This window comes from Sturnus vulgaris, chromosome 12, assembly GCF_052056855.1.
Source record: "Sturnus vulgaris isolate bStuVul1 chromosome 12, bStuVul1.hap1, whole genome shotgun sequence".
Taxonomy (NCBI): Eukaryota; Metazoa; Chordata; class Aves; order Passeriformes; family Sturnidae; genus Sturnus; species Sturnus vulgaris.
Window position 1 is genome coordinate 10,590,059 of NC_142254.1, and position 22,896 is coordinate 10,612,954.

Below are 22,896 nucleotides of genomic sequence, written 5' to 3' on the forward strand. Positions count from 1 at the left end.
AAATAAGTAACCTAATACTAACATTCATCAGTCTAATAAACCTTATGTAGTCATCACTCATGTTACAAACATAAGAACTAAAGGAATTTTTCCAATTATATAAGGGAAAAGTTTTTAAGGAGATAAAAAACTCAGCAGGAAAATTATGCACATTGGACAGTTTTTCAGCTAATAGTTTTCTCTGCATCCTTCAGGTTTTTGCCTCTATTAGAAACAACTCTACAATGATGCAGCTGAACTACTAGAGAAATGAATGGATACACTACTGCTTGGAAAAAGCTTTTTTTTTTTCCTTAAAAGCAACACATTTTTCCTTCTTTCACCAGTTTAAACATGATATTCCCAAATACACTCTTTATTTATCAGCTGGGTACTTCCCTACTTACTGAACAGGAGCATTTCCTGCAAATAAAGATTTTCACTGCACACTCCACAAAACCATTCTAGTCCAAATAGCTTCATTATTCAACACCAAACCCCTCATTTTCTATTAGCCTGAGTCTAATGCCTTTTTTAGCATTATTTATTTACCTCAGCACACCTTGTGAGTTGGTACAGTCTCCATGAGACATTCCATGGACCTGCCACACAGCCAGACCAGGGCAATGTTGTGGTCGAGTAAGGACACTCCTTTCTGCTGTTCCCAAGCCCTCCCTTGCTTTCCCAAACACAGGAGATGGCACTCACCGTTCACAGAATGGGCTGGGAAGGGAAGATGTGGCTGAGGGAGGATAAAGCTGAAATTACAGGGGTTGCATGACCCTCCTGTGCCCACCCGTGCAGCAAAGGGAAGGTGTCAGCTGAGGTGTGCAACAGAGAGAACACACTAAGTGCCTTCCTCACAGCAGCGTGTCCTCTTCCCTTTCAAACACTGGGAATTAGGAATAGCAGACTCGTGCCTCACAAAGAGGAAAGGGCCAAAGGGCTGTGTTAAATAGTGGAGTTACAGCACGGGAACAGGAGATTAGCACAACCTGCCTCTTCCCGTGACATCTGCAACCGTAATGATTTAAGAATCAACCCAAGAGGGCAGGGTGGGGTCATGAAATGCAGACTGGCTCTGAAGCACTTAAACATTTTACACTGCTACTACTACAGCCAAACACCACATTTCTCCAGAATTAAGGCTGGTTTTCTGAATTTCTATGGATAGCAGTTGTGCAGGCTTAAAGAATAGCTATTATGAGCCAATAGTAATTTTAATACTGGAATATACATATTTTTGTGTTCTAAGTATTCTAAGTATTATATTTGAATTTTTCCATTTCTGTAGTCTTTATTTTGCTATGTAGGGATTTGGAGTATACTTTATTCTATAGCTACTATGATAGCAGTAGCTTACTGTATGTAGTTTATATGAAGTTTTACACAGCAGAAGCTTATTTATTTCACATCCTTTTACCGTAGATTTTTACTTTAATATTGGGATTTGGTTTGAAAAAGTTAATGATATTGTAAGCCCAAGTAGCTGACCAAGGATTACTGAGCACAGAAAGAATAATATTATCACTTCAGTGCAGGATCATAACTGAAGAGGAAAAATCTCTGGAAGTTTTAAAGTCTGTCTAATACTATAACCATGAATCCACAAGAAAATTCATATTCCTGCACTCCATCTGTAGAATGTGCAGAGGGAAAAAGTTTTTTCAGTGGTATTTTTATAAAAGAAGCCTTGTCAGTTTTCATAACAAAAGAAGTTAGCTTAAATTTCCTTTGAGTTCTATTTCTTATTGTGATATATACATATATTCTGCTTCAGTTTTAATCCAATCATCCAGCAGAACATCAGTAATATCTCTGGCCCTACTTACCTCTCTGTTTTCTCTCTTCCCAGTGATACTGTATTTCATATTTAGTTTGCTCATCATACATTTAAATATCTGATTTACTTGAGCCTGAGAAGCAGTTCAAAACTATCTGGACTGGGGAAAGGCAAAGGCCTTGTCTAGCTCCCTATCCCACCATTTAGGAACAGTTGCTATTTTCTTGATGGTTGGCTCTTTTTCCTTCAACATATCACAGACACAGAGGAACAGGGCCAAGACAGGTGGAGCTCTTGTCAGGTGCTTTACAAGGGAGTCAGATTCCCATATCAATGAAAAGATCAAATTTTAAATCAGGGGAGCTTTAAATAATAGGAGAATAATATTTTACATTGTTTTAGCTCCTATACCCAAGGAGTTTCTCAGTTTCTTCACACAATTCTCAGAGTTACACCAAGCAACAGCACCAACCACTTGGGGCATAAAAGTTGAGGAGCACAATAGTCCTTGGGGAAACTATCTGTAAAGGCAAGGGATGTAATGGAACTTCTACATGAAGAGGTGCCACTCTTCTCCCTGCTTTTTTTCAATTATCTATTTGCTACCTGACAATAAAAGCAGGTATTGAGTAAAGCAACAGCTTTACCTTATATAATTGACTTCTTTATTATTTAGTCTGTTCATCTACACACTGTGTAGCACATAATATGCCTTTCATTTCCATTCATAATTGCCTGCAGTATATGTCAGCCTAAGTTCTCCATATATATCTCTGCTAGCAATAAACTCAGTCATTTTTAATATGGCAAAATCGAGGAAATGAAACAAAAACATAATCAAAGCTAAAAAATAAGACAAATAAAGCACAATACTGCAGAAGGGAGTGGAAGGTAAAAGGCATCAAGGAAAATAAAGATGGAAAATAAAAGGAACATTGTAACAGCATTTGAGATAAATTATGACATTTTTAAGAACAAAGAAACCAGAGGTTATTACAGAAAACAGTATGACTTCTGATGCATGCATATTCTGATGGCTGAAGAAGCAAACATACAGTAGACACTGCTTCCAGTAAATTACATGAATCATTCGGCAGAGAATGGAATCTGCAGGAAACGTGGAACACTGCAAAAATTGCACATGTGAAGATATAAAAATGACAACATCAGAAGGCTTCTGAAGAAAAATACTTCACAATCTTGGAATGATTTAATTTTAAGTGGCAAGGCACAGAAGAAACATGAAGAAATATCTTTGAAAGCAAGACAACAGGTAGGAACTTTTGATGGATAATATCTCTCAATTACTCCATGCTTGTATAAATTACTGCTTTTTCTTAATAAAGGTTTATTTTAATATAAGTAAAAGCAAAACCACTAATACAGCAGTTTATATATGAAAAATACTGTAAAACCCATAATGAAGATAGATATCAGACTACCAAGATGAAACTCAAGTTCTCATACCAATCTCTGAGTCAGTGGCAGAAAAACTAGGAATCCAAGGACTGGTCATTTCCTCCAGTCAGTGAATTTTAGCCTGCTCCATATGGCACCATTATCTTGCAACAAAGGAAATGTAATATCTTGGTATAAAGCACTGAAAGTAATTGCAATCCAGAGCAGCAATTTCCAAGCTAATATCCTATGTTATAAAATTGGTGGGCATTTTGGACTTCTATTCATAATAAGCAACATGAACTGGCAGGAAATGTGGGCAGGCTTGAATGCTTACCCCAAAACCTGAAGGTAAACCTGCATTTTACCTGTGCTGAGACACTCCTATAAAACATGCTGCTGGAAGAGAGGGGAATCTAAACTAAAAAATAAGTAGATTTTTATATACTTTTTGCTTTTACACTGCATTCTTATTCTTCAGCTGGTTTCTTTTATTACCTACATCTTTAATAACAATTGACAGTTAAGGAATTTTATGATCTTGATTCTCATTTTTATAATGGACTTCTGGAGGAAAAAAAACCCACTCGTTTGGGACAACCTGACTTGCCAATGTATGACAGTGCCAATGTCTGAGTCAAGCATTCCAACATGTGATTTATGCAATGTTTTTACCAGTCAACAGAATACTCTTCATACTTTCAGGCAAGACAGCAATTAAAGATCACCTTCTGTGTTTAGAAATTGAAATATTCCTGCTTTTGTGACCATTTTTTTCTGCTGCTGACTGTCTCGGTATCTATCTCACAATTTGAATGCAATAATTTCTGAATTGCATGTCAAGAACTGACTCCCCCCTACGTTCTTGCAACTTCACTGTAACCTATTTTACAGGGAAAAAATAGGTGTTAGATTACTGTCATTTTTCTTGGGATTTAGATATTAGCTATTCACAGATATCACTAGTAAAATTTAATTTTTCATCTGGATATTTCCTGAATCAACTTTCATCCAATCTTTACTTATTATTTTATTCAGCCCTATAAATCACCTTGCTAAAGAACATGTGCAGTTCCTTGCATATCTAGGGCCTATAACAAGGCACAAATGCATCCTTTTTCTGCTTCCATTTTTCCATGTTACTTCACTTGAGACACCCAGAGCCAAGGCAAATCAATGCCACCCTCTCTGTGTCTGGCCCTTTCTTTGGCTTTGGTATGATCATAATCAAGATGTTGCTATTAATTACACAAAACTATGATTAGAAACTGACGTGCTTTGAGGTGCTCAAATATTTATAAAAGTCTAGAGCAAAAGATAGACATGGTATCTGCCTTATGTACAGGCAGGGGAAACATGCACAGAGAACAGTCCAAGATCACAAGTCATCTGAAAAGTAATACATTTTGTTTGTCTGTATTTTCTGAAAAACCTATTGCATTATGTTAAATACCCTGAGGGTTTAGAGTTAAACGTGACTGGAATGAATATAAAGAAAAAACTTTCTGTCTCATTAGATGATCTGAGTTTCAAAATCTGTTCTAAAAGTGTTGTAAAGTGTGTAGTGTTGTAGATTAATGCACTGAATACATTTCCACAGTGCTTGATGTGTTTCATAAAAGGTCCATTTCAGAAGTGTGCTGTATTATAGGTGAACAGTCGCAGTAAATAATCTTGTTACAGAAACCTAAGCAATTTTTACAAGGCGTATTTCTGGCTGACTGAACAATTTATTCTCCAGATGTCACATTGTATTTTTCCAATATAAAATGAAACAGCTTTTTTTTCTTTTCTTTCTCTTTTTTTTTTAAGGCAGACTCTTTTGTTTGGATCAAAGGTACTTCCTTAAATAGAAAATTCTATTATTAAAATCCATTGCATTATAAAATTTACACTCTGTGTGATTACTACAGTAATTTATAATTTTATTTGATTTAGTGGGATAAAAGACCACACCAAAGTGTGAATATTGCTGAGGATTGCTGTGTACATTTTAAAAATAGGAATCATTAGTTCTCAAACCGATTGTGTCTGTTGATCCTAAAGGTTGCAGGCATCTTGACTAGATCTATGTTTAGTTAAAACCGTGTCACTTCAGATGTTACCCACTAATAAACCCATATGTCACATTATAGGCCTTGGAAGATTACATGATAATGTGATATGATAAGAACTGCTTCTCTGGAAGGCAAGGGCAATTAAAAACATTTTCACTAGGCAGACATCATCAGTAGAGATAAACAAGGTAATTTTCCAGCATATATTTTCTTGGCTTCAGAAAAGAAATACTTTCACAGGAAGCTCTCTCCCAGGAAAATTGACAGACTATCAGCAACCTATTTTACTGATGAAAAAAAAAAAGAAAAAATAGTCCTATGCACTAGTGGATACCACACATTTCTATTTTCTCATCCTGTTTTCTTGATTATACAAACAGAAAATTAGCATCAAAGGATAAATTTCTTTAAAATATTCCCCAGTTTACTCTTCATTGTTTTTTAATTATTTTTTCTGTTTCTACCCATCAAGCTGTGTATTCATATAGATCTATATAAGACTGCCAAACAGTTGAAACTAAAAGTTTTTGCCTATTAATATGCAGGTGGCTACCTAAATCCAATTTCACCAAAAATTTAGGATATTGATTTTGCCAGTGAGTGATTTGTTTGATCCAAGGCCTCGCTCCCTACTCTGTATTTAGGTTTCTGAGAGATAGGGACCTCACAGCTCTGAATTTTAGATGGTGTGGAGCACATGGAATAGGACTGCTATGAATTATCTCCAGGGAAGGAGACTCCACACCCTCTCTGGACAATCTGTTCCAGTGCTTGGTCACTGCACAGTGAAGATCTTCCTCATAGTCAAGTGGAACTCCTGGTGCATCAGTTTGTGCCTGTTGCTTCTCTTTTTATTGCTTGGCAATGGATGGAGCCTGGCTCCATCCTCCTACATCAGATTAGCAAGATTGCCTCCAAAATAATTCAGATAGATTTAAAACTCTGTAAATTTGTAATGCAACTTCAGCACAGCCTCTGAAGAAGAGATTCTTTGCTTTACTTCACTCTCATGATGTTTGGAGTTTTTTTCCTATTGTCATCTGTATCCCTACCCCTGCTTCTCATCTGGCAACAGAGGTCACAAAAATTGAGATAATCTGTGCAATATGGAGAGAATATTAATTAGAGAAGCAGTGTTGATCACAGTACTTATTGCTGGCCAGTGTGTTCGAAGGCCAATGTGCAATGACAATGGCTCACTAACTCCTCAGCTTCTCAGTCACTTCCAGGGTCCATTAGCAAGCTTTGGAATTTCATTCAAGTCCATTATTTTTGTGGCTGAATCGGGATAATTGGCGTGGTCGATCTTCTTGCTTGAGAGCTGGAAGGTCTCTGACAGTCTTCTTATTATGGTGATAACCTGTCAAACCCATGAATGTGCTGTGATATCTCCAGTCTCGACAGACAGGCCCCTCTGCCCTACAGTTGGCTTCTACTAGAGTTCCCTTTTGAAAGTCCAATGGAGATGAATGAGAAAATTATTTTAAGGCTATTCTGTGCAAGACCCTTTATATATACTGAGATACTGATAAGCACTCTAAAGAATCCTTCCATTGCTAACAAGTTATGAATGAATACAGAACAGCAATTTTGCTTTTTACCTAAGTTCAAATGGATTTCAAGGAGTTTCCTCATGTAAGACTGGCTCGATTCATGATCAGATGAAAGTAAAACAGTGTTTTCCATTTCCAGTGTTTTCCAGGTTAGGTCTTCAGTATGAATATCAGCACCAGCTGTATGGCTTTGTGTTCCCTATGGCTGTTCATACCACAGCTATTTAATATAACAGACAGGGTACTTTGGTTGGAATCCTTCTTTTTCCTGGGATGTGCTGCTCCTACCCTGAGAACAGCACTGCTGAAGGACATCTTGAGCAGAGGAAGGTTACAGGAAAGGAAGACCTGGAGCCAAGATGGAGCTTTGAAAGTCATGGAAGGTGCCAGAAACAGAGGAGTTAGACAGTAATGGACTAGACATCTTAAAAAGACTAAAAGACTAGACACTTCCAAAAGCACAAGCCAATGAAATTAAACATTCTTATCCTTAAAATAAGTTCCCTGGGTTGTTTTTGCATGCCTTTCCTTCTTCCTTACTTTGGAAGAGGTGTAGAAAAGAAGGCAGACCTGTGATGTAGTACTCAGTAGCAGATGGCATGGGAGCCAAAAAGAGCAGTATTATTCATTTGAGAGATCCAAAGACAAATATGGTGGTCTCACATTAAAACTTTTTTCCCCTCTGCTTCCAGGTTTGGATTGCATGAAAATCAACTTAAGGCACCATCACTTCCCCCTTTTCGAAGTCCAAGAAAGTGTCTGGACCAGAAGGAACATGTTCCATTGCCACTGCCTTGTCCCACTGGAGAAATGAATGTGCCAACATGAGGTAGATGGTGCCAGTAAGAGACTGGGAACACGAGGATCAGGTAAACAGGATCAGGTTTTTAAAACTAACACAATATCTTCTTGCCTAAAAAGTTTGCAATGAGCAACTACTGAAGCACAAATCAAGACACCATAACATAATGGCAAAAGCACTGAAGCATACTTATTAATTAGTATTTCTGACACAATTCTTAAGGTATTGGTGAGCTGATAAAATATGAGAAAGTTTCAAATTGAGGCAAATTGGAAGTGAATCCTTTCACAAAAATACTTTTAATTGGCCATCATTTTCTGTGTTTTTGTTTTCTCCAACTCCAGTCACTTGTGTCCCTGTTAACTGCCTCCCACACAGTCCAGTCTTTCTTTTTCCTCATCCTACAATGAGGCAATAACACTGTGCTCATCAACTATCCTATTACCATAGAAATGATAGCTACATCACAAATTCAGCAGTCTGATTCCTTGACAGGGTTGATTAGGAATAGAATATGAGCTGGAGAAAAGCTGAACCCTTGATTAAACACAAATAGCTCTTATAATGAAAATAGATATGGGAATAAAATATACTTAAAATCAGAAGAAGCATCTTCATATCCTACATGAGAAGTATTTTTGGCATTTTTTTAATTGTTTGGAATTCTTGGCAGAGTTTCCTAACTTCTTTTTAAATCACTCATATAGGCACAATTAGTTGTCATATGTGCTCCAGAATTCACTGAAAAATCAGTGAAAAGTACATCTTGTAAAACACTAGTTAGGACTTTACATTTCTTTGACAATAAATATATTTAGAATTGGAAATGCACTATAGCTAAGTATACACAGCCACACAAACTCAGGCAAACCTGTAGGTTTATTATTTTCAATCAGATTTACTTGAATTCAAAGGCTGTGTTATTTAGAGGCCTTTCTGGTAAGTTCTGATTGTTCCCTTAATAAAACCACCTCCCACAAGGTGTTCTGCATCTTGCCCCAGTCCCAGAAAAACAATTTTCCCTACACCAAATGAAGACCTTGGCTCAGTAGGACACTGACCCTTTCCTCCCAGAGCTTCAAGACCCTAATGAATGAATCAAAGTTAGATACTTTATTGTCTCCTGAATCAAAACCAGTATTGAGCCCACAGCCACTAAAGTCGGAAAAAGACTATTTTTATCATTCAAACCATTCATCCCAAAAGAAGAAACACCATATATGAAAATAGAAGTGTTCTAACAGTTCATTTTTCAAGAGACTGTCTTTTCGAGTTCTCACACTAAATGTAAGTGCTAAATCCTCAATTCATATTTTACTGGAGACTTGACAACTCCAATTGCAACCAGTTTATTTTACCAGTAAAAGTGTACAGTAGGGTGTGCATACTCATTCCAGGCCATCTCTATTCTCAGGCCTGCTGCAGTGTTTCTTCTACTTCAGACTATTTAGTCAATGCCATTAATCAAAATCCTATAGCAGAAAATGCATGCATAAGTCCTACACATTTATTGCCATGGCAACAATTCAGGCTCTTGTTCATATGTCAAGCTACATCAGTGGAGATAAATTCTATTGTTTTCACACTGACAGTTCTCTCTGTGTTGGACTTAATCCATAGAAAAATATAGCTTTACCTCTTATTAAAATAAAACACAGACCACCCAACTCTCCAAATTCTCATTCTTCACATCATATAAGTAAACAGTCTGAATAGTTATAAAATTACAGTTTGATATTCAGGTTTATGATGGTAATTAAAGTGTAAAAAATGGCCCAGTACTCATGATATTGTCTTAATCTGTGAGATTGGTTAGGAATGTAATTCTTCATGAAAAGATGAGCTCATTTCTGTGAAGCCAAATAGCGATGATACCAGAGCACTGCATTCTTGAATTAGATTCCAGTATTTTAAAATAAATGCCTTTAAGCTTTAAGTGAAGTTGATGCAGTTCATTTTCCAACTTAGCTGTGATACTGTGGTTTTCATAACATAAAAATTAATGATTAATGCATAATATCCTGAAAAAGATTTTATATTTCACTCAGCTCATGATAAAATACACTGTCATATGGGTGACTCACAAGTGCAAAAGAAAGATAAGAATCATTTTTCATACAAAAGCCTCTATAGATTTACTTGCATATGCTCTATTATGAGGAAATCTTAATGCCCGATATAATTTTATATGATTTTGCTGTGTACTAGATCACAGTTTTGATTCCTATTTCCATAGACACAGTATGCTTCTCATCATCACAGACTAATAAGCCAGTCTTTCATTAATAAAATACTTCTAATACTTCATTCTCTCATTATTCCCTGTGTACAGAGCATCACGCTCCCTGGAAAGGCAGAAGCCTCACATCAGCACTGAAGACACATCCTTTTCAATCTGACCCTTTTTCCACTTCCTCATGCAGATTTAAGTCCCTGCTTTTCCAGCATGCTTCATATTGACAAAGCCTATTACTGTGATATACTACACTGGAGTTCATTTCAACTAATATCCACAGCTACATCTGTTACTGTCAGTGCCCAGTCCAAGTTCCTGCCTCAATGAAGATGAAGACAACCATTATTATTTACTTATTGTCACGCCATGTTATGCCAGTATCAGAAACTGCTTCACATACACACCGTGTGTGACTTGCATCAAATATATATGTTTTTAAATGGGGGGCTTTGTGTAATTTGTAAATATCCTGTGAACTTCATTCATATTAATGAAGCAGCGTTTGCACTTTCCTGGCATTTTTATGCAAATTGCAGTAACTCTTTGTGTGCCATGACTCTGTATGTGACTCAGGCCACAGCTCCTGAGGCAAGACTTATTTCCCTGGATGAGCAGCACCGGACAGAACATGCCTTTTCCCACTGTCTAAAAGAGAGAATCAGGCATTCTGAAGAGGCTAAGAACAGGATATGTCAAATAACTTGAATCTTGTAATGTTCTTAAGAAGAACTAACAAAATATATTTCAGGGTCTGAGCAATTCAGAGCAGAGCATAATCTCTTTTCTGAACTCCAAGTAATGTTTTACCATTCTTTTCCTTGCACCAATTAAAATCATCATGCTTCTCATTGCTCCTAAATCAGACACACACTAGTTTCAATAAAATATGGTTTTAAATAGCAATATTTGAAGCAGAACAAAAGCAGCTTTTTTCCATATGCGTGAATTACACATCAAAATAAAATTTGAGTTCCCAGTTTAGCACTGCCCTCTGGTGATACATATCTTGGATATGTATGTGACCTATTTCATCTCAGTGTATCAGGCCCAGATCTGGACAAGACTAAAATAAAATTTAGGGATTTAAACCTAAGACAATAACTCCTTCATTCTGCCCACTAAGTTCCCATCCTGAAGCTTGCTCTGTGCATAGGCAGAATTCCAGCCATCTGGGATGGGCTTTGGATGGGGTCTGCTAAAATCTTACAGATTTGTCCTGTCATCCCCTAGAGGAGTCCCTCACACAGGAGTGGGTTCTCAGCTTCCCAACACACATCTGCAGTACAGACAATCTCAGCCACCCTTTATCTTCCAAAGCCTTAGGTATCTACTATCAAACAAGTGTTTTAAGCCATAAATCTGTCTCTAGGTGATTGTATCTGAGTTGCAGGGAGTCATCTTAATCCCCACAGGGCTGAAATTTATGAACCCTGCTTTCAGCAGAGGTTTTCCTGCAGCATTTGCTGTCTGTTTATGTATCTCATTAGGAAGCACCCAGTTACCATACTATTGTTATGCAGCTCAGTGTTTCCTAACATTTTAAAATCCATTAGGATGCAAGATTTTTGAAAAACAAATCGTGCACTATGATGGCTTTTAGTTACAATTGCGTGAAGCTAGGTTAATTTTCTATATTCATTGATTATCTTCAATCCTAACCTAGAACATTGGAAAACATTAGTCTGTTGTTCCTACCATGAGACTAATGAGCAATGCTCCACTCATAAATGGGTGTTTTGTGTATCTGGGATGAAAGGTTGTATGGAAAAATGATCTGCCACATTTTTGTTATTGGTGTGAAAATCCTTTTCAAGGCTCATTTAGGGAAGCTTTCAGGTGTTGAGCTACTTTGAAAATCTGACCTTTTGTGTGGGTGGCTCCTGTTACTATTGAAAATGCACCAACAAGGTGAGGAATAAAACAAGGGGATATTCTGAATACAACGTGGTGGAAATAACTGAGAAATGTAAGATTCTTAATAAAATACTTTAAGTGTAGGAAGATTCTATAATATTTGGTTGGTTTGTTTTTAAACACCAATGAAGATTTGTGCATTTGAAGTCTGGGTCATAGTTGCAGCTAAATAAATATACAAACCTTATGTGTCTCCTATAATGATAATCAAAACAAAAATAATGAACTTTCACTCCACGTTCATTGTGCAATACTTCACATTATTAATCAGAATTATGTCACAGGATTATTACTTTGCTTAATAATACATTTAATGTAAATTTAATGTAAGAGATCCGTGATAGAGGCAGTCAAAGCTTTGTTAAAATCCTTTTGAAGGGTTCAGCCACTGCATTAGTAGATTTAGTCTAATAGCCTAATGTTAATTTGGATTCTAATCTATTATTTCACATGATATTTAATGTGGTTTTGTAATTAGACTTTTTTTAAACAATGCCAGAAAAAAAATCATATGGGTCAGAGTGCATGACTGTCATTAACCACAGAGCATTTCTGGGACATGTATAATCATAACACAACTTCTGCAGTGAAACAGTGTAGATTATACTCCAGTCAACAACCTGTGTCTTATCCTGTAAGAGAAAAAAACACATGACAATGAAGTGATAAACACCTGCAGCTGTTCACACACACTGCTCCCATTTAAAAGGTTCTTACCCTCTTGGCTGATCCAGAATATTAATTTACATATTCACCCCTGGCTCAGGTTGAGACAAAAATGAATTATATATTATTATGCTTCTGATAAACTTCACTCCAAATGAGAGTTTGAGAAGAATTATACAACATTTTGTTCTGGGAGAAGCAATGATGCAAAAACCTCCAAGAAATAGGGCACAAATCTACCCAAGGAAAGACTGTTGAATGCAGCAAACCTCAGAAGCTATGAGCAGAAAGAAAGGCCATAAAGAGATGTATCTCCTTTTATCAACTTCCTCCTAAATTTCCAATGAATATGTACTAATCTTGTAATAGTGACCTAGAATAATAAAGTATTCTTTTTTCCCCTAATTCTCTTAAGCTTTAAATTAGCTGGCAGTATGATGACTTACTATAAAGTAAAAATAAAAGTTTATGATCTAAAAATCATACTTCAATTCAAATGGAGGCTTGGTATCCTTCAATTAAGGTGAAAGTAGAAAAAAAAATCAAGCAGCATTTATTTGCTCTTATTTAATTAAATACATTCCCTAATTCTTATCTTGCCTTTTAGGCCATATGGCCAAATCTTGCTCTTGTCAGCAAATTTTAACCAATTTTCTCTTCTCAGTGGATTGTCCTACTAAAAATACTCAAGAATTATTTCAGTGATATTTATCACAGCCTAATGTGACACACCTCAAAAATGTATAGAGCTAAGAGTACAAAAAAGAATCTTCACTTCTGAGGACCTCCAAATGCACAATTTTCATTTTAAAAAGGAAGCTATAGGAAAATTAATAAAGTCATAGGGTCATGGCTTGAAAAGCTGTTTCTTTTTCATCAGGACACTGAAAATTATACAGTCTGACTGAAAAAAGATTAGAAGTCAGCATCCTGTCCAAGACCTACTGTATTCACAGCTTGGTTTAACTTATACCTTAGTTTAGCACTAGTGAAAGGCACTGATTCTGTACACACCATATAAGAATTAATTTGTAGTTGCCAAGTGCAGAGATAGTTTCACAAAAAATGTCCACGTACATGTCTGTAAAGAAAAGAAGTGATTACCCAGCAACTCACTTGCTAAAAAAGAAAATATAAATAGAAAAAGAAGAAAAAATCACTTTCATTTTTCTCTCAGGGAGCAGCAAAGGCAGCAGAGACATAATGCATCACAAGATAATTTTCATTAAGTCTTAAGTTCTCTGCACACAATACCCAAATAAATGGGCTCTGTGTCCGAAGACTATCAGGAAAATATAAAAATACAATCCAAACCCACAGGACCTAAGATGTTACACCAAATTCAAGCTGAATCCCACCACTGGTGAAAGTTTGCCACCAGACCATCAAAGAACAGACATATGAAAGTACAAAAAATAACTCTAATGTGACACTTAGCAAACTAAGTCCTCCATTAGTCAGTCCCACAAAAATAATTATTATCTTCTATCTCATGCCCTGCTACCTGATGTCCACACTCTCAGCTGCAAAGGGTTGCAAGAAGAAAGGGAGAGGACAAAAAATTGTAATACTCTGTCTCATCATGCAAATATCAAGAGTAATCACTTAGATCAGAAAGCCACCAGGAGCATCTGGGGGATGGAACAGCAGTCTCAGATATCTGCTCTTCTTCACTGCTTTTAAATTCCATGGTCATAGACCTATCTAGGTTTTCCCCACCCCACAATGTCTTCTGCAATCACTGTTTCTCTCCTGGATGTAGCAAGGTGTAGATTCCTCTTATTCTGTGTTCCATGACAGCACAACACTCCTGGTGTGTTGGGAATCATCCAAAGTCCTAATGACTACTGGCAAAGTTCTCCTTTTAAAGAGCTTGTAGGTTTTCTAGTGCTGTCACTTAGAATTATAATTGTACATTAAAAGTGTTTTGTATTGTAGCTATTTAATCATGGTACAAATCTAATTAAATAAACATCACTCAGAAAACAATCTTTCAGATCTATCTTTCAGATAAATACTTATCTAAAATAAAAACCTGAACAAAGGCCAAAGGCTGGGACAGGGAAAAAATATTCCAGAGTGAACTGTGCAGTATTACATGAAACAGAGCTATCATGAATATAATGTAACTAAGTCAAGAAATATATGATTGATTTATTGTATTGGAATCCATTAAAAATATTCCGTTGCCATTTAAAACCATATAATCATTAAATATCTTTGAAAACACACATTCTCTACTGTCATTAAAAGATACTCTTGACAGCATATCATTTTTAATGGCACCATTATAAACAGGATTCCTAATGGCTCTGTTTAGTATGAACAGAATTGGAAGTCAGTAATATACAGAATCATATTCAACATAATCAGATAACAAAGAGCACTGAAGGAAAGATGAGTGCACAATTAATAGTTGAATAATTATTTTGTGTAAAATGAAATGCATTTTAAATAGGGTGTCAAATAGGCATTATAATGGAAAAACGGAACAGTGGAATAGACTGGATGTACATTACTTACAAGTACAACACGAAGTACTGGTGCTGATATATGATCTAAACAGGAGATAGGAGAGGGAAGATTATGCCCAAGGCTAATTGCTGTGATAATGCTGGTTTCCAACTGCAGCAAACTGTTCTGTGCTTAAACCAAATCCCTGATCCAGTAAATGTGCCTTAAAACACGATTTCAGATTCACCCTTGCTTTTGTTTGTGGTCCTTTCTAAAAACAGGGCATTCGATGAACAATTGTTTGTTACTTTTGTCCCTTGAAGTGCATGGGGGTAGTCAGTCTTCAAGTGTCATTAGTCGTCACCTTCACTGGAAGTATGGAATTTGTGAATATTAAAGGACCTCAGGAACAATAAAGTTCATCTTCTGTAAGCTATAGTTCAGGAAGCCAGGCATTTAAAATAAAAACCATGTTCTAATTCAGTACACTAGAGGCAAGACAGATTTATATAAACTAAAAAGGAAAAGAGAATTTTCCTAATACAGCACTATCCCTCACAGAGGTATGAAGAAAATAGATCTCCTGACTCACCATAAAAACTAATGGGACTGTAGCAATGCTCATCAGCACAAAGTACTTACTCCAGGTACCTTCTGCCCACAAGGCCTGCAAGTTCAGGAAAAAGGATTAGCAACTGAAAACAAGGTTCTGCAAAGAGATTCTCTAACTGATCTTTGTTGCAACACAGACACATTAACAAAAAGCTATAGAGCATTTTTTAATTATGGAGGTATAAACTGATATTCAGGAAGATCCTAACCAGCCACTAAACTTGTCAAAACTAAGGAACAAAATGAGTGTGTGTGAATGTAAACTCATGGATTCATATACAGATATCACCCTTTCCACAGACTCTCCAGTGCTTGGGAGAAAGCCTAAGGAGAGGTATTAAAGTGGGTCACCACAGGTTTAATTTCTTTCATTATGTCATTTGTGGCAGTGCCATCCAAAAAGAAGAAGTGTCTATATACAGTAACAAGCCATTCAAACTGACAAAATCTATTACATACCTCTGTATATGTAAAGAGCTGGCTTACAGCCACACTGAGTCAATTTAACAGTATACTTATTTGCAAGTATTAATGGCTGCATATATTTGCATACTTGTATGGTTTTCAGTGATCTGTTCCTAATCAAAATAAAGAACTATGGACTTCCATACAGAGGATCACTTTAACTAGTACTGTTATGATGTTCATCTGATCTTTCTAAAATATACAAGATTTGTGAATGCATAAATTTATTGTAACGTTGGAGCATTTATGTTTTGGCATGTGACCATTAGGACCGATTTTCTTTTTGCCTTTTCTGTTAGTAACTAGCTATGTAACTAAAAAATTATAATTTCCCCTTTCACACTCCACATTAATTATGTAATAAGGCAACATACAGAAAAATATATTAAATCTAAAACTAGTGTTTTTGTGAACAACTATGTAAAAGTTGTTCTGTGTCAGTTCTTTCCCCCAAACTACAGTCAGACATAGTTCCATCAGTTCTGTTTGCCATTTTGGTCTCGCTCCCCAAACTTTTACTCCACTCTGCCGTATCAAACATAAATCTAAACTCTCCCTTGCATATGTGAGAATCTCTGCACTCTCACTGGTGTTGTTACTTTGCATTACTACTCAATGTCCTATGCAAATAAAAAAAGCACTTTTTTATCTGTAATGCAAAACATTTTTAAAACTTTTTTACTGATATCTACTGTTCTGAAACTAATGCAAAAATATCTGCACATATAAAAAAACATTTTTTTTTAGTAGTCTAATGCTGTCGGTTCCACAAGGATTTTAGAGCTAACACAGCCAAGTGATAATAAGCAGTACATACTCTACCTCTGAAATCTGGCACATGGGTGGGGGGCACAGATCAGGTGTGAAGGTTTTAGCAGTCACATATTACAAGTTGCAAGGGCTTTGATAACCGTGGAGACTGAGATGCAAGTGTTGAAGGGACAGGCAGGTAACTCAGAACTCTGCTGTCTTGCTGCTGCTGGACAGGGCTGTTGCTATGTAAATATCGAGGTAGCTCTAGGCCAGTTCCCCTGAGGATATTGCTGACTGCATTCTCCTCCACATCCCAGCAGGAGCTCACTCTGAGCCAGGTCTGCAAGAGCAAGGCTCTGGACTGCTCAAATACCACACAAACTCAAGTATTAGGGAAAAAGTCAGCTCATGGAGGGTTCTAATTTTGCTATCTATAAAAGTATCGATCTTGAAATAATGCTATTTTAAAGTTTTGGATTCCTTGCTGTAAAATGGTAAACCTGTCCAGGGTTATTGTGAGGAAACATTTAATCATATGCATTACGGTTTCCACAATACAATGATGATTTCTACAGAAAAGCCCATCAGAAGTATATTTTGTCAAATTATATCAGATTTCTTTTTTTTTTTAATTGGAATTACTGTTTGTTGAAGCAGACTGAACTAAGTAATGTATATGGAATATACTTATACAATTGAAGATTTCATCATAATATATATATAAAAAATACAGCCTGAATTTGAATAATCTAGTTTTTGAATGCCTGACTTTTAAACTTTACTAGCCCTCTGTTATATACCTTTGTTGCATGTGCAATATGTAACAGAATGACCTTCATCCATAGCATCCTTGTAGTAGAACAGAATCATTTACTATAGATTTTATTATAAATGCCTTAATGAAATTCTAATCAATAATACTTCAGAGAATGGTAAAGAAATTGATTTCATAGATAAAAGGAGATGTTATTATCTCAGTTCAGTAACTATGAAATAGAAAGATGAAAAAGTCTGTTTTTCATATGAGAACTGAGCACAGCTGTACAGTTATATAATAAAGTATCACTTGTATCCATGGCAATAGGGAATAATTGATGCACCACAGTTATTTTTATAAACCCAAAGAAAAAAAATCAACTGGAAATTTCTTTGCCAGTTTCTTGGCATTGTATGTTTTTTATCTGTACATAATGTACAAATTTATAGTCTGAATGCACTCACTGATCTGACTCGTTGAATAAAACATGCTGGATTTTGCTGCATATTAAAGAAGATGGGGATCTCATGCCCTACAACCAAGTCTTTCATGAGGGATTTAATGAAAAACATTTCTTGGAATAAGATATATTGTTACCTTAAACTCAGATTGCATTGCATTTGGGATCTATACACCATAGGGATTTAATTTTTTTTAATGAATAAAATGCTGTTCAGCTGTCTTACAGTGGCAAGTTTAGCAATATTTTAGTGAAAGCCAGTAGATGCCTATAATGTAAAAAATCTAATGGAGACCCAAAATTTAGTATATATTGTCTCTTGGACCTTCCCTGATACAGTTATATCTCTCAGTCCTTCTTGAGGAAAAGAAAATTATGGCAAAATTCTTGCCATTTTAAAGGAAGATCCACACTTACCCATTTAAATTAAATGAGGAAAGGATATTGCTAATGTATGGGGTTTATTGTAATGATGAGTTGAATTCACTAAAAGACTAAAAGACGGTTCAGGTGCTCCTGTCAGCCCATTAATACCAATCTTGTCTACAACAGAAAGGAGCTACTTTACTTTCCTTCTTTTTTTTCCTCCCAAATGCAGATCCATTTATTCATAACAGAGTTTGCATTTACAATCACCTATTTACTTTGCTTCAAGAGATAGGAATGTTTTGCTGTAAAGACAAGTATTTCATCAAATCAAAGCTCTCATACATTTTCCTTAGCATGTTCTATTGCAGCATAATTTTCCAATGGCATTCAGATGACCATGACAACAAGACCTTTTGTGATGAACCTTTTTGATTTCCCTTCTTTAAAAGTTTGCTCAAATCAGAATTCTAATTGTTGTTTCAAATGTAAGATGAACCATCATACTTGGTTTCTGTTTTTATCCATAGCTGACTTCTGAGGATGATTAAATAAATTGTTTCTTCAGGACAATGGACAGGCAAGATCTCAGAACGTCTTGTTAAATGCTACAGCCTAATACATAATCCTTCACAAACATTCTCCAAAGTGTGTGGAACATTTGTGTATGCAGTACTGTATTTCTCTCTTTTACACACCACAGCATCATCACCTTTTCTTATTTCTTTCAGTGCTCCTTTTCACTTTCCCCTTCCCTGGCATCTGTAGGAATCGTTTGCCTGAATTATCAGATGGATATGAACACAAGCTATTTGCTTTTCAGAGATTAAAAATGGATAGTCTCTTAGAAATACCAGCTGCAGTTGTTTATCAAGGATTCTATTATTTTGGAAACTCTGCAGCACCATTTGCTTGAGCAATAGTCCTGTTACAAAATTTTTCATGAGACCAGCCTGAGAGTGCCTTTAAATACTTGGAATGGAAGAAGGCAGGGATGTATAAAAAATCCACATACCCACAGTTTGTTTCCTCCATGCTGGAATTTATAAGTTTATCTGGCAATTCATGGTAGGTGAGCTTGACCTGGACCTTCACTGGACAGCACCACGTACGAGCTACAGCACACACACAAAGGAACACTTTTACCTAAAAAACCTAGTTTTAGCTATAACTTCCCTTCTGCCATTCCAAAATTACAGCCACTTGTAATATAATCAGCTTCCTTATCAACTAGTGACTGTTCTTAGTTCTGTTTATATTTAATGACAGCATCTAAAAATAGTAATAGTTCTCCATTATTTTATCTTTTTAGGCTATTGCTTTTACTTGTCTCCACTAATAGATAAAAATTCCTTTTTGTCTAGAGATACTGAACAGAGAATTAAAATGCATTAACAAAAAGAAATGTTATGGACTGTGAGTCAGCAAGAACAAAAGAACCAAATACATCATGTAAAAGCTAATAATATTTAGATAGGGAGCCCAGAATTTAGCATTTTCATTATATTTTTCAGTTAGCATGAAAGTTTAATCTTCCACTAATCACTTACATTGTAAAATAAACGGGGCTTGGGCATATCACAGTCTATACTCAGGTCCCCAGGAGAGCAAAAACCACAAAAGAAACCTAACAATATGATGCTATATATTCTGAGATATTGCCATTCAATCTGATTTGCCACATGCCCATACATTTTAATGCTGACTTCATTATGAAATCTCTTCTTGATTAATCATTGGCGAACAACGACTAAATTGCACTCCAGCATCAGCTTGAACTGGGACATTGTTAGGAGCAACATTCATTTGAAAAGCAAACCAGATGGGCCAAGGAAAGGTCAGTGTGGTACTACCACAGTCACAATGGACAGAGCTCATAAACCAGAGGCAGAAGTTGTTGAACTGAGACTACAGTAACTTTAAGAACTGAGACTGTTTGCATTCCAGTTCTCTCCTCCGGCGTGTGTTAGCTTCTTGCTCTTTATGGTAAAAACTTCCCTTTACAATCTCCAACAGATATTTCTCTTTAATTATCACCTACATAACAATCACTGCTGTGAAGCAAAAGGTGTACTAAAATTTTCTCAATTTATAAACAGACAATCTATCTCTAAACACATGAAACCTGCTAAGGAGATGGAGTACAAAACTGCCCTAAAACCTTCCACAGCTGCCATTTCAGCATTGAAAGTGCCACAGAGCCTTCCCGATCTACCTAAAAATTGTGTCGGATCTCCCTCTGTTTCCACCTTTTCTCACACTTGATTTTGGTCACAATTCTCAGGTCACAGTTCTCTTGAAGCTCTCCCAAGACTTTCAAGTGTCTTGATTTGCACGGCATACTCACAGAGCCCCCACTAAGCCTCTTCCTGGGCATTGACCAGGACACCTCACCAGGCTCATCTAAACACTAGGGGAACACAAAGGAATTGAAAACCAGCACAAAATCCAAGGAGCCACAAACAAAGGGGCACTATGTTGCTACATTTCCTTCAAAATAAATACTGCTTATTTATTGACACTGATCTGTCAATTTGAACAAATTTAAAAGAAAGATATCACTTAATATTGACTGTTTTAACCATGATGAGAATTTGTATAATTATGGTAGTCCATATTCTCTGTTACAGATGACATTTGTCAAGCTTAGTTAAGTTCTGTCAAGTTGATATTTTGAAGTACCTAAAGAAAACATGAAATAATCTTATATCTGATAAACTAAGATGAGACAAAAATCTGAGGAAAATTGCAATGCATGGCTTCTAAACATCATATTTTTTTCTAGTATCAACTGAGACTAAATATATTCTTAGCACTTAAGTTAATCTTTCCTCTACAACTACCCTTCTTCACACCCAGTTCTACTTCATGATTGCATACAAGTGGCTGATAGACTGGATTTCACTTTTTAATGCTTTATGTCCAGTGGTCAAATCTACATGTACACAGAAGTATAGTCTGAAGTTTTAATGATCTTGGTCTTGTTTCAGCAATACATGATAGAAAAACTTCATATATACAACCAAATTAGCCACTGGAGCTGTATAAAACTATGCAGAAACAATTGGAAAGATTATTTTTCTACTGAGCTCTGAAATTCTCACATCTGAATCATGGCAATAACAAGTCAGGAATGAATAAAGCTGCCCATCTAATAGCTTGTAATTTAACCCAGTATATCTATTTTTGTCAGATGTATTTATGGGCCTTAAAATAATGCAGAATATAGAGAGTACTCTTGACATACTCCTTTCTTCCTTGCCCAAGGGTTTTTACAGTAACTGCAGCACACAATATGAAGCAATTTGGTTTGTTTTTAATAAGGCTAATGTCCTTTCCTAAAAGACCAAAACTTCCAAGTCAGATGCTGAATTCACAAACAATATCCAGGGTCATCTGCAAGACTGCAATAACCAAAATCTTATAAAGGAAAGTCCCAGCTACACGGACTTCATATCCAAGTGACATTCAAATTTTGCACGTAAGAGTTTTCAATAATAAATAAAATCAGCAAACTTCTTTTCAGATCTATTTGATATTAAGGAGGTATTGCAGTAGGTGTGGCAAGAATTATAATACAGAATTTCATCAGAACAGCTCCTAGGACTGCACTCTCTTGTGCTGATCCTAGAGGAGCCACATTGAACCCACCTGAGATCATTCCATGTTCGTGGTAGCAGTGGGAGCTGTATAAACCACCTTCACCAATACTCATTTCATCCATTTCCTAAGGAAAAACTGACCCTCCCTATACTGCTAGCAAATGCATAAACTCACACTTCTCCACTGCAGGCTAAAGAAATATTGTTTCTCTCACACTGTGCTGAAATTACAAAAAGGGAGAGAAACCCTTTACCTGTGAGCTCACAAGCCAAGGAACAATACAACCTTCCCATGTTTATTCGAATCAGGGGTAGTTCTCAGAAGATCAATATATTTCTGTGAGTTTCAGTTGATGATGGGGCCTCTGATGCAGGCCAAATGACTTTCTTACTTCAGAGGAGACACGTGACACATATGACACTCTCCCCAGTGGGATCTAACACAGGGACAAATTCTTGTAGCCCACACTTGGCACTTTTGGTCTCTTAGCTGATGAATCAATACTACAGGACTGCTGTCTGTGGTCTCTGTGCTGGTTGTGCACTGTCAAATAGATTGTCTTCATTCATCCCTGAATACAAAACATTCAAGTTTTGGCATGACTTCCCTTTCCACAATTTAAATCTACTTTTCAACATTACATCCTCCTGTCAGATAAGAGAACTCTGATTGGGGTATGGCAACATCTTTCCAGCTCTGCCAATAAGGACAGTCCTTCAAGTTTCCATAGAGCTATAGGGCACAGGGAAGAAGAGTATAGAAGAGTAATTTCTTATGGCTTAATTTGGTACTTACTGGTTTAAAAAAACTGCTGACAGAAAAAATCATGGTAGGTACTTGTGCACAGAGGGTATTAACTGGACAGGCGCTGCAGAAAAGAACAGGTTATGAAGTTATCAGTGACTGTTTTGTCAGGAATTTTTCTGGCAAGCAGGTGGATATTCTGCACTTCTCTCTACATCTCACTAGCAGTGTTAGATCACTGGTGTGTAGTGACTTTAATATCATTGGGGAGGTGCACACAGTGGAAGAGTATAG

The 22,896-nt window shown here is 36.4% G+C and overlaps 1 long non-coding RNA gene across 2 annotated transcripts; it reads left to right on the forward strand.

The window, feature by feature from the left end:
• Positions 1 to 1,914: 1,914 nt before the first annotated feature.
• On the forward strand, positions 1,915 to 15,946 carry LOC148222365 (uncharacterized). 2 transcript variants are annotated; one of them, XR_015806249.1, is made up of 3 exons: positions 1,915 to 3,035; positions 7,463 to 7,639; positions 9,905 to 15,946. It is a non-coding gene; the product is annotated as an uncharacterized LOC148222365 (long non-coding RNA). The 2 variants fall into 2 exon arrangements; XR_015806250.1 differs by lacking the exon at positions 1,915 to 3,035 and adding an exon at positions 4,998 to 5,405.
• Positions 15,947 to 22,896: the final 6,950 nt, after the last annotated feature.